Below are 15,900 nucleotides of genomic sequence, written 5' to 3' on the forward strand. Positions count from 1 at the left end.
TCCTGGGTGGTTCAGACGGAAGCTGATGCAGACACGAGAGCACCGCCATCTTGTTGCTGTGCCGTGGTTATTTCATTAGTGATCAATGCAGCTGTTCCCCTCCGGAAGCCTGAAGGGGCTGAGGGCTCTTGGGACTTTGGTAGAATCTTCAAAGTCGAGGGGATGTTTGTCGATGGTGGGGGCTGGCGCCCAGGTGGGCAAGTGCCCGAGTTGCAATTTCGGACAAAGTTACTCCAGCGGCCTAGACCCGCCTTTCGAGGGCCCAGACGCCATTTTGAGACCCTGTGGCAGCCACCTTTGTCGTATCCATCGGGAGTGGAAGAAACTTCTTGTGATGGCGAAGGACAGAGCATCATGCTGCTGGAGCAGGACATTTTGGTTCGGGGCGCCAGAGTGTAGCGGTGGAGCCTTCATCTGGGGAGGTGAGGGAGGCTCGTCCGTGCCGCCTTCCTCTCCCGGCGCATCCTACGCCGCCCCTTTGAATCAGGGGCGCACATGATGACCACCCTACACCCCTGATTCCGACTCTTGGGGGACCACTGTACATCCGGTGCTCCGTAAATATGCCCGTCGGACATTGTGTCCTGTGTTATGCAAGTATACCAGTTGGGTCTTGTATGTCCCGTGCTAAGGAAATATACCAGTCGGGCATTATGTGTCCTGTGCAGCGTAGGTATATGGCCGTCGCCCGGCTGGAGGACATCGGCGCCGGACCAGGGCAGGGAAGCCTCCTACCTGTGGAGGTGGAAGAGGCTCGTCCGCGTCGCCTCTTCCTCCCTGCCCACCCTGCATCCGTTCGATGGAGGAATTTGTGATGGCCGGACCAGGAGATACGAGGGAGGGGGTCATTTGCAGCCGCCCCCTCCCTACTCGCGGCCCGGGGGACGCCATCCCTGGAAGGGTAGTATGGGAAGACCATTTCATTGCCTGCTTGGTGGAGCCTCCAGGACCTTCTCGCCAGCGATCTCCTTTTTGGCCCATGGTTGCTGGCAGGCCCCGCCCCACACGTGCTATGTGTTTCGGATGGGCGGGACCATCGAACTGTTACATTTCGAGGACTTCCGGAGTGAGCATAACATGTTTTGTATTTTTCCTATTAGTCAAGTTTGCTTTTTAGAGAGTTCTACTAGTTATTCTATTTACTGTTGGTTGTGTGTTTTTCTTTATCGTAATTAAATCCTAAGTTATATAATAGACGCTTGGCTTCCTTGAGTCTTTTCTCTAACGGGGGGTTGTTTACACTGGCCTGCAGTTGTGTTTGTTTTTTATGGTGGGGGAGCAACAGAGAGCAATCAGTCCCAGAACTCTAACATGTCGTTAAAATTGGTCTGACGAAATCTGTGCCATCGAGCATAATCAAACGGGATGGTTCTATCTGTCCTGTCCGTACTAGTCTGATTGGTTTTTATTTCGCGCCTTTTCCCTTTCTGTCGGCCTGTCCTTTCTGTCGACCCTCCATTCTTACCTATGCTCTGCAAAGTCGGGCATTGGGCTTTCCAGTGCCCGAGGCATTTACAGAAAGCACATTGGTTCTGTTTTAAATCTATTCGTCCTGTGCGCAGTGTCGGGGGATTACCTTCGGGTCGTTGTGTTCCGGGGTTGACTTGTCGGCACACCCCTTTACACCGTTCTCTTTTCATATCTACTCCTCGGGACTGTGCCATCGCTGGCCCTTCCCTTTGCCTACTAGACGTTTGGAGGGTTGTCCGTCGTGTCCCTTCACCTTTTCTAAATTCGTCGCCTTCCCTTCGTCGTGTGGCTTCTTTGCGCCACATACCGAGACTATCGAGCATAATAGGTGTTGTTTCATTCCTACGAAGGGCTATTTCTACCGTTTCTATTTTGTCAAGATCAAAGGATCCTCTCAGTGGCCACTGACTTTCTTGATCCTTTTTCGTGTATTTATGCCACAGCTCACTATAGGCTATAGCGATTAATCCATGCTTCATGAACATGTCCTTATTAGGGGTGCCTTCCAGCGGAGCCGGATGGTTCATCTCTAATAAGCGGTCCGGGCTAAACAGGCTACTAACCAGTGGGGAGAAGACAGGCATGACGGATCACAATGGGATAATAGTCAGCACTACCTATCTTATCACTGCGTGCAAAGACTAGACAGAATATTTCTATTCTACGTTGTTTGCACGTAGTGAATACCTCATGAATCAATCTTGAGCAATCAATGTTAGGTCAAAAATAAAAAATCAATATGGTCAATGGGGAGAATAAGTAGGCTCGCAAAGGTTCGCGTCACCTACCCTTTCACTATCTGTAAAGAGGGGACCTATTTTTCCCTGTTTGCAGACAGAGAATCTCCAGAAAACAATCTATAACAGTTAATCAATGGGGGGAAGGGGCAATTGTTCAGTGGGGGAGAAAGATAGGTCCGACGGGTGCGTACCTATCCTTCGCTGTTTATAAAGGGAGAGCCTGTTGTTTCTCCGTTTGTAGACAGTGAATCTCCAATAAATTAACAAAAAGTAATACTAGTATTTTCTCAACAATTATCAATCACTTTCAATTATCTATCACTTTCGCAATTCGTCGTGTTTACACGACCTTACCCGGACCGCATGGACAGTTTCTTGTCTTCCGAATCCAGCGCCCGATCGTCCTCTTCTCTTCGTACTTCTCGTGGCACTCCTGATGGTTCCCAGTCAGGACCGTAGATCACTCGAGAGAGGTCTGTTCGGAACCAGTGAAGTTCGGATGATCGGCTGTCAGACGAGGGTCTATCGGACAGGGTACCTTCCGATCGTTGCAGTCGTTCACTCTGTCGTCAGGACCTCTCCCACTGGATCCACGAGTCGCTGATGGGCCCCACGTTGGGCGCCAATTGTAAAAAAGGGTTCCAAAGACAACCAGTAACCAAAGACCCTTTTTATGTTGCCCGGCGGTATCGCCTCTATGACCCACCAATGTTAATCAATGAAGAAGCAGGCGCTGGAGACTGGAAGGCAGGAAACGAGGATTTTATTCTCTCCGGAGGAGAAAACATCAATTCGGACAGCAAGTATCGTCACGAGGTGCTCTAGCCACATCTCTGAGGCCTGGCCTCTTATACTAGGGTTTATGACCTTTATTGCACATAACACATTCTCGCAACACGTTGATAGTTGAAAGAACATCCTCGGAATCTCCCCATCAGGCCCGTTCCCACATACATTTACAGTTGGATTCCCCACCCCGGTCACAACAGGTGATGGTTGCCGCACAGCAGGGCATTCCGCCGATTCACGGAATGCATGGGTTTGATCGGATCTCATAGGGTGGGGGCTTTGATCGGTTCGAGGGTCTTTTGATGGGGAGGGGAAGCTTCCTACTGTACGGGGTAATAAACAGTATCCGCAGGGCCAGGTGGCGGCCTGGGAACAAGGAAGACAAACGGGGACACAGGAAAAGGGGTTTGCATCAAAAGGATCTGAGGCCATGAAAGGAATGAGGGGAGGTGTCGCGCTGGGAACAGGATGGGATTCAGTGGTGAAGCTGCGCTGAAGAGGGGTTTATGACCCAAGGCATGAGAGAGCGGGGGATGTCAGTGCGCGGGGGATGCTTGCGAGGTCGAGAGAGAGAGAGACGCGCTGGCTATCAGCGAGGGGCAGGGAGGCCATGGTGTTCAAAATGGCTGCCGCTTACGCGCACGAATGGGCTTGGAAAGGGGCAAGATGACGCCGATAATGTTCACCAAGTTTGTGTTAATTTTCCACAGTAGTGAGAAACAGCCTATTTAGTTTTTCACTACTGTGAGGCCTACTCCTCTCATAGGTTAGCATTGGGAATACCCTTATACCTTATTAAGAGGCAATTCCTGAGCAGAGAGGAGTGGCTTTGTCATGCTTAATATGTTTGGAACGGTACTGATAAATCCTACTTACTGGTGAGGTTGAATTTACATTTACTATTTTAGAAATGCTACTTTTAGAAAGTGGACATTTCCCTGCACTTGCTGCTCTGTGTGCCTGACAGCCTGTCACCAATACACATCTGGGTTGGGTTGGTGACAGCTACATTTGTGCATTCCCTCTAGACAGCCACAACACAGGACACTCAACTGCATATACATAAACATTCAGATGAGTCTTCCTGGGGGGGGGGGAGTGGTCACACTTCAATTGAATAGGTAGTGTCCTGCCCACACACAAAGTACTGCAACCCCCCACCAATAGCCTGGCAGACAGGACTGCGTTGAAAGGGATCCTTGTGCACTTCAGAGAACTCGTTTGAAATCACACCCTACATCAAAGGCAGTTTTGAGTAGAAATGCTGGGGCTCTAGCTCCACTAGATAAGCCCTTTTTGGACCTGTATCCACACATTGCTGGTTCTACATCTGCATATTGCCCGAAGTACTGGTGTGCTGACAGGAGGGACTGCCACTTTGCTAACTGCTCTGCTGTGTTGACCTGCAGCTTGTTGATCTGCTGAAGACACTGCCACTTTTCTAACTGCCTTGCTGTGCTAGCTTGCTGGCCCTTACCTCTGAATTTATGACTAACTGTGTTCTCCAAGAGCTTGTTAGCTTTGCCACCTGTTCCAAGTCTCAGGGCCATCAAAGACTTCACCTGCTAGCCCCTGTTGTGGGATTTAGCAATCTGTCAATCGAGCAGTGCTCTCTTGACAACAACCCGATAGAGCACTTTGCTAGACCTCGAGCACTTCGCTCGAGGTCTACATTCAGCAAGTGCTGCATTCGGCCACCGATCAGAAGAGATCGAGCTTTTGTGTTTTCCTTTTCTTTTAAAAAACCTACTCCGGGAAGGAGCCTGCCATGTGAGGTCCTGCTTGCATCGGGAACCCCAACCCAGTGCTGCAGTCCGTGCCTGCCTAAGCGCTCCGCTCCCACAACACATGCCGCAGCACTCTGAGCGGATGCTCCAGCGCACCTCACATACCATGTTGCCCTGACAACTTCAGGACGCACATGCTTCCTGGCCAGAGCATGCATGGCGATGTTGTGTCCTGCCTCTAGCCCATATCCACTTTTCTTGACGACAAACGTACTGTGATCCCCCGAGACCTGTGAGGTCTTTCCAGCCGGCGTACGCAACATCACAGGTGGCTGAGGGTGAATTATCCTCAATCTTGTCTCGAGGGACCGGGTAGAGGCTTTTTCTATGAGAACTGACAAGGAATATGACGCCGGTGTATTTTGAATACATATATCCTGAAAAGTATTGCTCCCATTTAGAAAGTTTTCCTCTTGTTTTCTTGACAATACAAAGAACTATTTTCATAAACATGTGTGGAGTCTTTTTGTGGAGTATTCATTCTGTTAGTGTGTGTGTGTGTGTGTGTTGCACTAATACTTTACACATTGCCTCTGTTGATAAGCCTGCCAAGCTACCAAAGAGTGAGCACAGGTTAACGTTGTTGTGTATCTAGCTTACCCTGACTAGAGTGGCAGGTTCTGCCTGGCTTGGGTTTACACCATAGCCAATCAGAAACCCTATTTCAAACAAATATGTACTAAAAATCAGAACACCAACCAATCTATTTCAAGGTGCCTGTGTAGAGGCTTCCAATTGCCTTTCGCGTTTACTAAAACACAAGTGCATTTAATGCACTGTAAATGATTAAAATACGCATGCTATAATTTTTTTTATATTATTATGAATATTAAGATCGACCATGTTTTATGACGTTATACATTTGAGGCCATTTTGTTCCTAACCTCACAGATTGCTTGTTTTGTCAGCGTGTGGGGGGTGAATGCTAATCAGTGTATTCCCGGTCATTAATATTCTGACAGTACATTTAGAGTATCATTTTAACTGCTTACAATTACTATAATTGGTGGGTCAGCAATGTAGCAGGTTAAAACTGCTTTTGAGTAAAACTAATAAAGAATAAACTTCAGCCCACAAAGGACAGTTATAAAAACATAGGTGGGCAATACTCTATTGAAAAGGCTGAAAGTTGGTTTAATTTGCATTTTTTTTAAGTATCTAACGAAATGGCTCATGAAACCCCATGCAGGTGCTTGTTGGCTATTGCTTTTATGCATGCTAACCAAGAGGTCTGAGCTAAGCTCTAACAATTTGTCCCCATTCTATTTTAGACCTAAAGCAAAATCTGAGTTATGCCTGTAAATGATTAATCAGAACTTACTGGTCTTCTGTGTGGCATACCTGGCACTTGGTGAGCTAAGAGGGTGTTTTTGAGGAAAACCCAAACAGCGGTAAGAATGCATAGTGAGATATGGGTTTTGACGGTTCCATAGAGGGAGAAAGTTAAAAAGCCCTTGGCCCTCCTCTTATCCACCACAACGCATGCACACAACCTCAATGACTCCTAGGCCCTGTGATATAAAATAAGATGCGGGCCGTCAGATATTTGGTTCCAGTTCTGACACGCAACCCTTACCTCGCACACATGGGAACATGTACAGTGACCACAAGCTAGCACAGGCCCTTGGGGAGAGGTGTAAGGGGAGCCAGAGTTAGGTATCCTAGCATGCAGATGGGCCCCTGCACAGGCACTCCTTGTAATGGAGTGCCTGTGCAGGGGGCGGGGTCCTCACAAAAGGAGGGACCAATCCCATGTCCATATTGGATTGGGCAGGGGGTTTTAAGAGGAAGGAGCCTGGAACCTGCCATGATTTCACTTGGGAAATATGTTTTTGTGATTTTGTGATGCATGCAGAGGACCAATCCTAGTTATGGCTAGGTAACTCCAAGGCATTAGTGTTTCTATTAAGGCTAGGACTTAACTGTGTAAGCAAAATGTAAAATAATTGGTGGGTTACTGTGCATAAGCATGACAAAATATTTGTTTCTGTTTGTATAAATAAATACTTCTGGGGGTCTTGCGACCCCTAACCCAAAGAATTTGACTTTGTGTTCATGGTCAATGACATGGGGATTAAGGCGGGTGGTGCTGGGGGGGGGTCAACCAGGGACGACGACTACTCCTTGACCAAATGTCCATGCGCACACTTCCAGACCCTATTCATCGGAAAGAACATGCATTGGGCGTGCTTCAAAATAATCGTGTTGAAGCAGTCCCTTATGCAGGCCTTGCTATCTTCTTTGAAAGTCATGGTCTTTAGGGTGCAGAAGGTTAAGTGAAAGAGGCGCAATGTACAGAGAGGGGAAGTGTTAGCTTCTTCCACTGAAGACAAAGCACATTAGCGACATTTGTATAAGGTACTAGCCTGGTACTGCCATTAGCCAACCAGATGGTCTTTCTACACGTTTCCACTGATTCCAGTGTCGACTGGAGTCTGAGGCAGACGATCCAGGTCGAGCTCCAGTATCTTGGCCTGCTCGGCTGGGCAAAAATAACATTCTTGACATCCGTAGGGTGGTGGCGATATCAGGGAACTGTGGTGGTTGATTTTAGTGTTGGAGAAGTGTGGTCGGCGGGCTTTACTGGTTGCTTAACCTTTTCCGTGCTGATGACGGAACCGCTCCGTCATCAGCCGCGGTGGCGTTGTGCTGATGACGGAGCGGTTCCATCATGGCCTGCCCGACGCGCCTCGCAACGCGGATTCCGCGCCTGCGCTGGGCGTAATATTGAGCGGGCGGGGCCAAGACGGAACCTCTCCGTCATCAGCACAGCTCAACCGCGGCTGGTGACGGAGCGGTTCCGTCACCAGCATGTGCGCGCCGCGCGGCCCCCGCCCCCTTAGCGCTGCGGCAGAATAGCCGCCGCAGCGAAGGTGTTAAGCATATGATATCTTAGCTTGGTAGCAGGTGCAGATATTTGAAAATGAAACTGGAAGTTGCTGGCTCTGCGGCCTTCTTAAACTACATTAAATGCTTGTGTGGTGTTCTGTGAAGTGTGTACCTTATCAAGTGTGATTATGTGATGTTCTATTAATTTTGTTTTTGTGATTGCAACGCAAATATCTCCAGAGCAGCTGGAGCTGTTGTGTATCTATGTATTATCAGGGCCACTGGAATTAAGCAAGTTTGTGGCTGTGACATTTTCCACATAATTATGGATTTGCCACATAAACCATCATTTGCTGCATAATCTAGGTTTTAACCCCAAAACAATTCGGGCTCGAACCGATCAAAAGTTACTAAACATGCAGTGACACGTGTCACAGTGGGAGGCCCTTTGCAAAGGTTGACTGGTCACATTTCTGTTGCTTATTGCAATCGATATTCAGCTAGCATTAATGAGGTGAAACCTATGTCCCAACAGTGTTACCAACTGTAAAAATGACAAAAATAATGAAGTAATACTATCATAAAAGTGCTGCATTATGTCGCATAATTCAGGCAACCCTGCCACATAATTTGGTCCACCCTGCCACATAATTCCTGTGGCCCCGTTTATTCTATACAGCTGCGTTGTTGCTGACACGACTTGAGCACTAGCCGAGTTGAACAGGCTCATGCTCAACATATAAACATAGCTGCCATTTGCTGGTTCGTCGCTTTTCTTGCTATTTACGACAGGCCATCATGCCCGCCTGCCACTCACAGGCCCTTGTGAAGCTTGTTTCTCCTTTTGTAGCAGTGCTGCTCTCAGATCCATACTGAAGTGCCAACAACAACGGTAAATCAGTTTGACAACACTTTAATCCAAAGCGCCTCTCCTGCTAGTTTTGTTTTCAGATAGCCTTGCCCTGCGGGAACAGGTTCTAATTTTATCCAACTCTGAAGGAAGAAAGGCTGAGTCAGAATTTGCCAGGTCTGAAACCTGTCACGGGCAGATCTGCGGCCCGCGGGTTTGTGCAGCTGCCACAATGGATCCTCCGACCAGCTGAATCATGTCAGCGGCCTTCCAGGGATGCCTTCTCGCCCCCTTTTGGGAGTGGGACCAACGCCTTTTATGTCACACTCAAATGTAGTTCAAAGTAGCTGTGCGCCAAATGGTTAAGAGCTTCGGTGAGGAGCACCAAGGAACAATTTAAAAAACTCATGCTCTATAATGGTTTCATTTACTTTGCAAAATATATATTCAACTGCTTGAAATTGTGCATCTTATCCTGACCCTAGAGATAGCATCTCACACTTGCTCTGGTATCTGTCACTCGGCGGAAAAGACGGAAGCAGAAATAATGGCACCAAATTTCATTCAAGTTAAATCTTTCAAAGATGTTCCGCTGGTTGCATTGCACTTCAAGTCAGTGCCCTGTCCATAGAGCGAACTGTCTCTGTGTAACTGCAACTACACTGCTTCCTTCCCCTACACATGATTACCATCTTAGCTCATTCACGACTATACTATTTTCAGTCCCCTTAAGAATTGGGTGGAAGCAGGAGTTTGTTGCAATCAAGGATGCAGTCTTCTAGGTTACAAAATAAGTAGGTTTATTAGGTTTAGATCATGTAAAGCCCCACCGGGAGCCGCATCCTGCTGCTCGGCCCTTCTCAATCAAACTGCCCACTTATCCAATCACAAACACTCTCAACATCCCAACCATCCAATGACCTCACTCACTGGCTGAGCAGCAGGGACTTGGAACGCTGCGGAGGATGCATTGAGTTTATGCCAGAATAATGTGACATTGGCCTAGATGTATCAAGCCTTTTGCGATTCGTTAAGGCCGAAATTCGCAGAATTTCGGCCTTAACGAATCGCAAACGGATAATTTGCATCTTTTGGGATGTATGAGAAATTAGCAAAATAAGGAATCGCAAAAAATTGCGAATCCTTATTTTGCTTAAGCATTTAAAGAATCGCAATTTTGCGATTCCTTAAATGCCATGTATGAAGCAATTTCAATTTGTGAATTCAGGTTAAGAAATCGCAAATTAACACCAATTTGAGGTTGGTGTTAATTTGCGAATTCCTTTCAAAATTCACAATTAAGCAATTTTGAAGGTGGCATGTGACACATATACATGCCCACAGGGCATGTATGTGGCATGTATGTATGTATGTATGTATGTATGTATGTAGGCATAGGGCATGTATGTGCGCCATATGCACACACACATGTAAGTTTCAGGGGTGCAGAATGGTGTCCATGAGACACCCCTGCACCCTTGCGTTAATTCTCAAATTGCGATTAGCAAATTGCGAATTTGCAATTTGAGAATTATTTCACAATCATTCCTATGGGCCAGAATGGGAAATTATTCCTTATTTGCGAATTTGCAAATTAGGAATAATAAGAAATCACAAAAAAAGCAATTTTAAACATACATCCCATTTTGCGATTTCTTAATAGCGATTCGGTAAAAATCGCTATTAAGAAATCGCAAATAGGAACGATGATACATCTAGGCCATAGTTTTGGGTTAACTACAGCACTTGTGGATCTTCCCTGTATAGTATGAACAAGAGAAATAAATACATGAAGGCAATAGCTGGAAAGATTATAAGATTTGAACATCGTAAAGGAAGGAAGTGAGCACTATTACCACATTTTGAGGTGCAGAAATCAGACTGATGCTACAATAAAGAACTCAGTAAAAACTGAACTCTCCAGTACTACCCAGAGCTTTAAGTGGGGTGCAAAAAAGAGAGTGGGCGAAGGGCATGATCTATATTGGGCGTGTCATATGTAATTCAGGGCGTAGCTTAAACATGTAGACTACATTTCTGTGATTCCCATAGTCCGCAACGAACCAGTATTTTGTTTACTCTCCAAGCTTTTGTTATTGTATATAGAATACAACAACTGACAAAGCTAAAACTAGCCATGACTTTTGGCTTTGCCAGTGGTTCTTCGCTCTTTACAATAAAAGAGTAGCAACAATGATTTTGTTGTTAATAATTAAAATAAAAAATATTTAAATTCTGAAATTGTGAGACTGTGAATTAAACACTATTGAGGCCTGTGGCAGTGTCTCAATCACTCCCATTCTGTTAAACTCTATGTTAGACATGTACAGTCCTTTTGTCTACACATCTCATCTATTTGCGTATCTTAAACCTCATCGCTTTCCCTTTCATCACCCTCTTCAGTCTCCCCTTCATGCACTTTCTCGCATCTCCTTCATCCCACTACCCCCAAACACACACACTCACATGTAAGCACTGCATTTCTTTTATTTTTGCCTTGTCAATATTTGGATAATAGTGTGCATTGTTCACATACATTTGCACTGTATCTCAACTGTAATGCGCGACCACCGCTCTGTGGGCTCTGGGAAAAGGCCTAGAATTGGATGATTATGTATCCTGATTACCTTTTTGACCCACTGCTAGGCACTGTTAGAAACTCATACTGTCTTCAGTCTCAACTCTCAAGCTCTCAATCGTGGCCCACTATAAGCCCCCGGAGGCAACTGGATGCTTCCACTTCTGGAACCTAGATTGTGGGTTCCTGGAAGAGTAAGCAGGCAGTTATTGAGGAGCAACGACACGCCAGGGTCATTGCATGGAGCTAAATAAACCTCTTAATGTATACAAGCAGTGTCCAGTCATCTCAAAGGTAAACTACACGTAAAACAAAATACAGAAACACAACATCTTGGAAATAGACAACACTCATAGGTAAAGCAAGATTCATTGAAAGATATTAAATAAAAACAGGAACTAAATGGCTGACATGGATTACCCTAATGTTTTTTGCATTCATTGTTCAGAAATCGATCAGTGTTTTTGCCAGAAACGTTGAGGACATGAATATAGCCCTTGATAGGGACCCGTTTCAGTGTTCATTTCTATTCACTACTGGGGCTGAGATCCAGAGGGACCCACTTCACTTAAAAGTACTGATACTACTGCAACAAGGTGCTCTGGGTCTGAAAATCAAGGCCTGAATCTACTGCCGGAACGTGGCACACTTGAGCCTTGCTTTTGCTGCAAGCAATGGCCACAAATGTGTATAACCCCTGTATGCAGTACTTTAAATGGAAATACCGAAGTGATGGGACCATCTATTCGTAGTTCCTATTTGCGCCAGTTCACTCTTATTAAACGTATTGCAGCAGAGCTGAAAAGTGCCAGTACTCTCCCTTGCATATTAAAAAAGTGCAGGTACTCAGTACCGGACAGCAGTAGGCGCCAGGACAGCTGTTGAACTTCTGACTTACAGCTAGTAAGGCCCACTATCACATTTTAATTTCTTCGAGCTACTTTGCTATTTGCAGGCCCCCTCTCGTCACACTTCAACTTCCTTCCACTACTATTTCTGGTTTCCTGAGGAAAGATAAACCGGTGCCGGGGCCCTTGATGTTTCTCAGCATGTGTGTGTTGAATACGTATATGGGATTGTGGGTTAAGCTGCAATTCTAAGAATTTCGTGGCTCACATATGTTTAAAATATACATCACAGGGAAGTAACACATCTTGCTCTCACATTGCTAAAACCGTGTGCTGGGCTGACGTTTAAAGGCATCTATAATTTAAAGCAATTATTTAAAATATATGTATGTAGTCCTTGGATGTATTACATTGTTGGATATATGCCATTGACCGCCTCCAGGTTCTGCATGGTACTTATGAAGTCTTTGTGCTTCTTTCCGTTTTCTTTCTCACTCATCTATGACTTCATCTACAATATTTATCTGCACAAAAACAGGATGCACTGAATATAACACAAAGAAATGAAATGAAGAAAATTCCCTGGACCATCGATAGACAATTTATCAGACGTTTATTTAATTAACAGATTTCTTTTTAATTTATACTTTCCAAAAGGCAGTTTTTGCCCAACTGGTCCTTCATTTCATTGACATCAGGATGTTTTATGGTTTACCATTTGATGAGAACTTGCTACATTAAAGAAGTGACGTTAGTAGTTCATGAGTTACTCAAGATATCACATATGGCCTTTGACTGTACAGTCATTAAAAGCTGTAAGTCGAGTATTAAAGGCATGGTTCAGGGTAGAAAGTGACAGGACATCTGCCAAAAAAAGCAGGACCTATGCAAATAATGGTGATGGACTAGCCTCCCAATCTTAGGAGTTGGAGCCTCCATGATAAACCTCCATGTAAACCTTAACTATCTTTCATAAAACAGCACAACATTTAGGAACACTTGAAATTTACCCCCACTTTGAGAGTACATTTTGCGTATTGTGGGTACATTTTGAGGATCACACTATCGGGAAGACTTGGTGAAATTGCTTTGATTGACATTTTTCCCTAGGCTGGTACCTGCTAGGCCGTTGAAACCTGCCTCAGTGGATGTCACTCTGCACATCATTCGTAGACATCTTTAAATGCAGCTCACTGTCCTCTCTTAGTTGGTTTCTCCAGGACATCAGTGGCTGGACGGTTCACCAAACAAATGTATGTGTACTGGAGTTTTCGATGGTCAGACATTTCATGCTCTTTTTCTAATAGACTGTTTTTAGTTTTCACATAGGATAGAACTACAAAGGAAACACATGAGCTATCCTTAGAGCAGAACAGCCACCCTTACACAAACTGTAGAAGTAGATCTAGCTCATTTAAGACTCCAGCATCGGCAACATCACCGACTGACAGCCAGCAAACAGAGGAAAAGTATATTCCCCGACAATGAAAAGAGCTGTCAGTTGCTAGTGAGCACCATGCACTGAGCTCAGTCTCATATGATAGCCCCCAAGAACACATTTTGTCAGGAGGAGGTGGTTAAGGTGCTTTTAGATTCAGGCACTTCAGGGAAATTTACTGATAATAAGTTTGGGCATTTCTTGCAAATTCCTGTAATTAAGAAAATGATTCCTGAGGAGGTCAAGGCAATGAATGGCTCTGTTCTGTCCTCCGGTCTAGTATGGTTTCGTACACACAAGATTTCTTTTGAAGTCTGTTTTAGAAAACCTAATGAAAAAATTGCTTTGCTGTGAACGATGCTCCTCATTTCAAAATAATCTTGGGGATGCCTTGGATGACTTTATATAACTCTTGTAAAGATTGAGCTGCAAGCAAATTACAATTGTTATTTTGGACAGGTTAGTTGCTTGGCTAAATGTAAATCTGGAGAGTGAGTAATCCTTCTAAAGTGCTTGTAGAAAATGATAAATCACCAGGTATTGGCTGTGCTCTTTCCCTGTCTTCTTGTATGGAAAAATTTAGTTATCTATTCAATAAGAAAAAAGCTAATTTGTTACCCCCACATTTATGTGAGAACTCCAAGTTTGATTCAGAACCATACAGTTAGGGATACTTATCTAGTAAACCTGAAAGCAAAGACAAATTAACAACGATGACCAACAGTCATTAAGGTGGAGGCAGATCCTAATATTCTTCTTGATCGGGGGCCTACTGGCGGTGCTGTTGATCGAGAGTTGGGGACAGGGGGAGATGACTGGGGGCTTTCTCTGGGAAATGCTGGGAACTATGGGTGGTTGACAGATGGGGCTTTAGCAGAGAATTCAATGAATGGGAGCCTGCCATGGCTTCGGGCTCAGGTCAATTCACTCTGCAGTCCCAGGGAATACATAAGTGAGGTCCTTAAGTAAAAGGTTACATGATTATTTAAGTTCCTCTTTCTCTATCCCCCCTCAAATGGCAGCAGTCTCTGCAGAGCTAACCCTATGCTTTATAAGGTAGTTTTCTCTGATCTCTCATACAAAGCCTTGCAAGCACAATATGTTGGATACAACTGTGCATGATGAAATAATGATAATTTGGTACTTGAGCATGTGCATATTGATGGCTATGGAATTGAGAAAACCTTATAAAGAGATATGTTTTAAAATGTTGATCCAGAATCAGGTGCACAAATATCTTGTGGCCAAGTGTATGTGTACACTGAATCAAAAACTCAATCTTTTAAGCAGTACATTGATACAAACTGGGCTAATGGGTTCATTACGCTCTCAGAGTACCCTGCTTCTCCCTCATTATTCTTTGTTCCCAAGAAAGGGGGAAAATTGCGAACGTGAGTAGAGCTCTGAATAGAAGCACAGTAACGCATTGTCACCCACTGTCGATAATATGTTTTGTTAGGCTAGATCCGAAATACCAAAATATTCATGAGGTTGGATCTCAAGGGATCAAACTGTCTAGTTAGAGTCCGAGAGTGTGTCAAACAGAGACCGCATTCCTGTCTAAGACTCGTTTTTTGAATACCAGATCTTGCCTTCCTGACTCTGTAAAGCTCTTGCAGTGATTGAGTATGTTATTGATGACGTATTGAGAGGGATATGGTTGTTGTCTGGATCATCTATTTGGATAACAATTTGATTTATTCAGTCTCCTTGGAAGCTCACATGTCACATATTAAGGGAGTATAGGATGACTGAGAGATCACCATCTTTTTGCTAACATGGATAAATGTGTTTTTACCAACTTTATACTGTATGCCTAAGAGCATTCAGATGCACGAAAATAAAGTGTCAGCAATTGGTCAATGGCCCAAACCAACTTCTGTTAAGGCTATTCAAAGTTATTCGGGCTCTGCCCATTATTATTTTTTTTATAGGAGGTTCATTCATCAGTTTTCTGAAATCATACGACCAATTAACAGGTTACTACAAAAGGGAGCAGTTTTTGTTTAGTCAAAATAGGTTGATCAGTTTTTTTGTTTCTTTAAAGTGCTCTTAGTGCTCCTATTCTGCAAGATCCTAATATAGAAAATCCATTTATTGTTGTAAAGGATGCTTTCTATCAGGCTATGGAGGGATCTGAAAATAAATTTGGCAGTTGAAAAAATTATACATGCACTAATAGGGAATTTATATCCATTAAGATATTTCAAGACAAGTGGAAACATTACTTGTTGGGGAACTAAAGCACCATTGTGGTGTATGCTGACCACTGAAATCCTAAGTTTCTTCTTGTTGCAAAGCAACGCTCTTATCATTCAATGCATGTAGGGCACATTAGAGATCCAGTCAAGACCATTGCACAAGACATTAGAACCTGGCCTCTAACAAGTCCAGCGCCATGAGGTACGGAGAACCCTGCCATGCTGTATGTTTAAATTTACATTTTATTCTGGGTTGTACAAAGCCAAATCCGCATTAAGTAGAGTGTCCAGAAATACAAAATCCTCTATGGTAAGATATCTGGTTCAATAGGGTCAACAGCCCATGGCAATAATCTGTAACACCTGAAGG

This window comes from Lissotriton vulgaris, chromosome 4_1 (assembly GCF_964263255.1).
Source record: "Lissotriton vulgaris chromosome 4_1, aLisVul1.2, whole genome shotgun sequence".
Taxonomy (NCBI): domain Eukaryota; kingdom Metazoa; phylum Chordata; class Amphibia; order Caudata; family Salamandridae; genus Lissotriton; species Lissotriton vulgaris.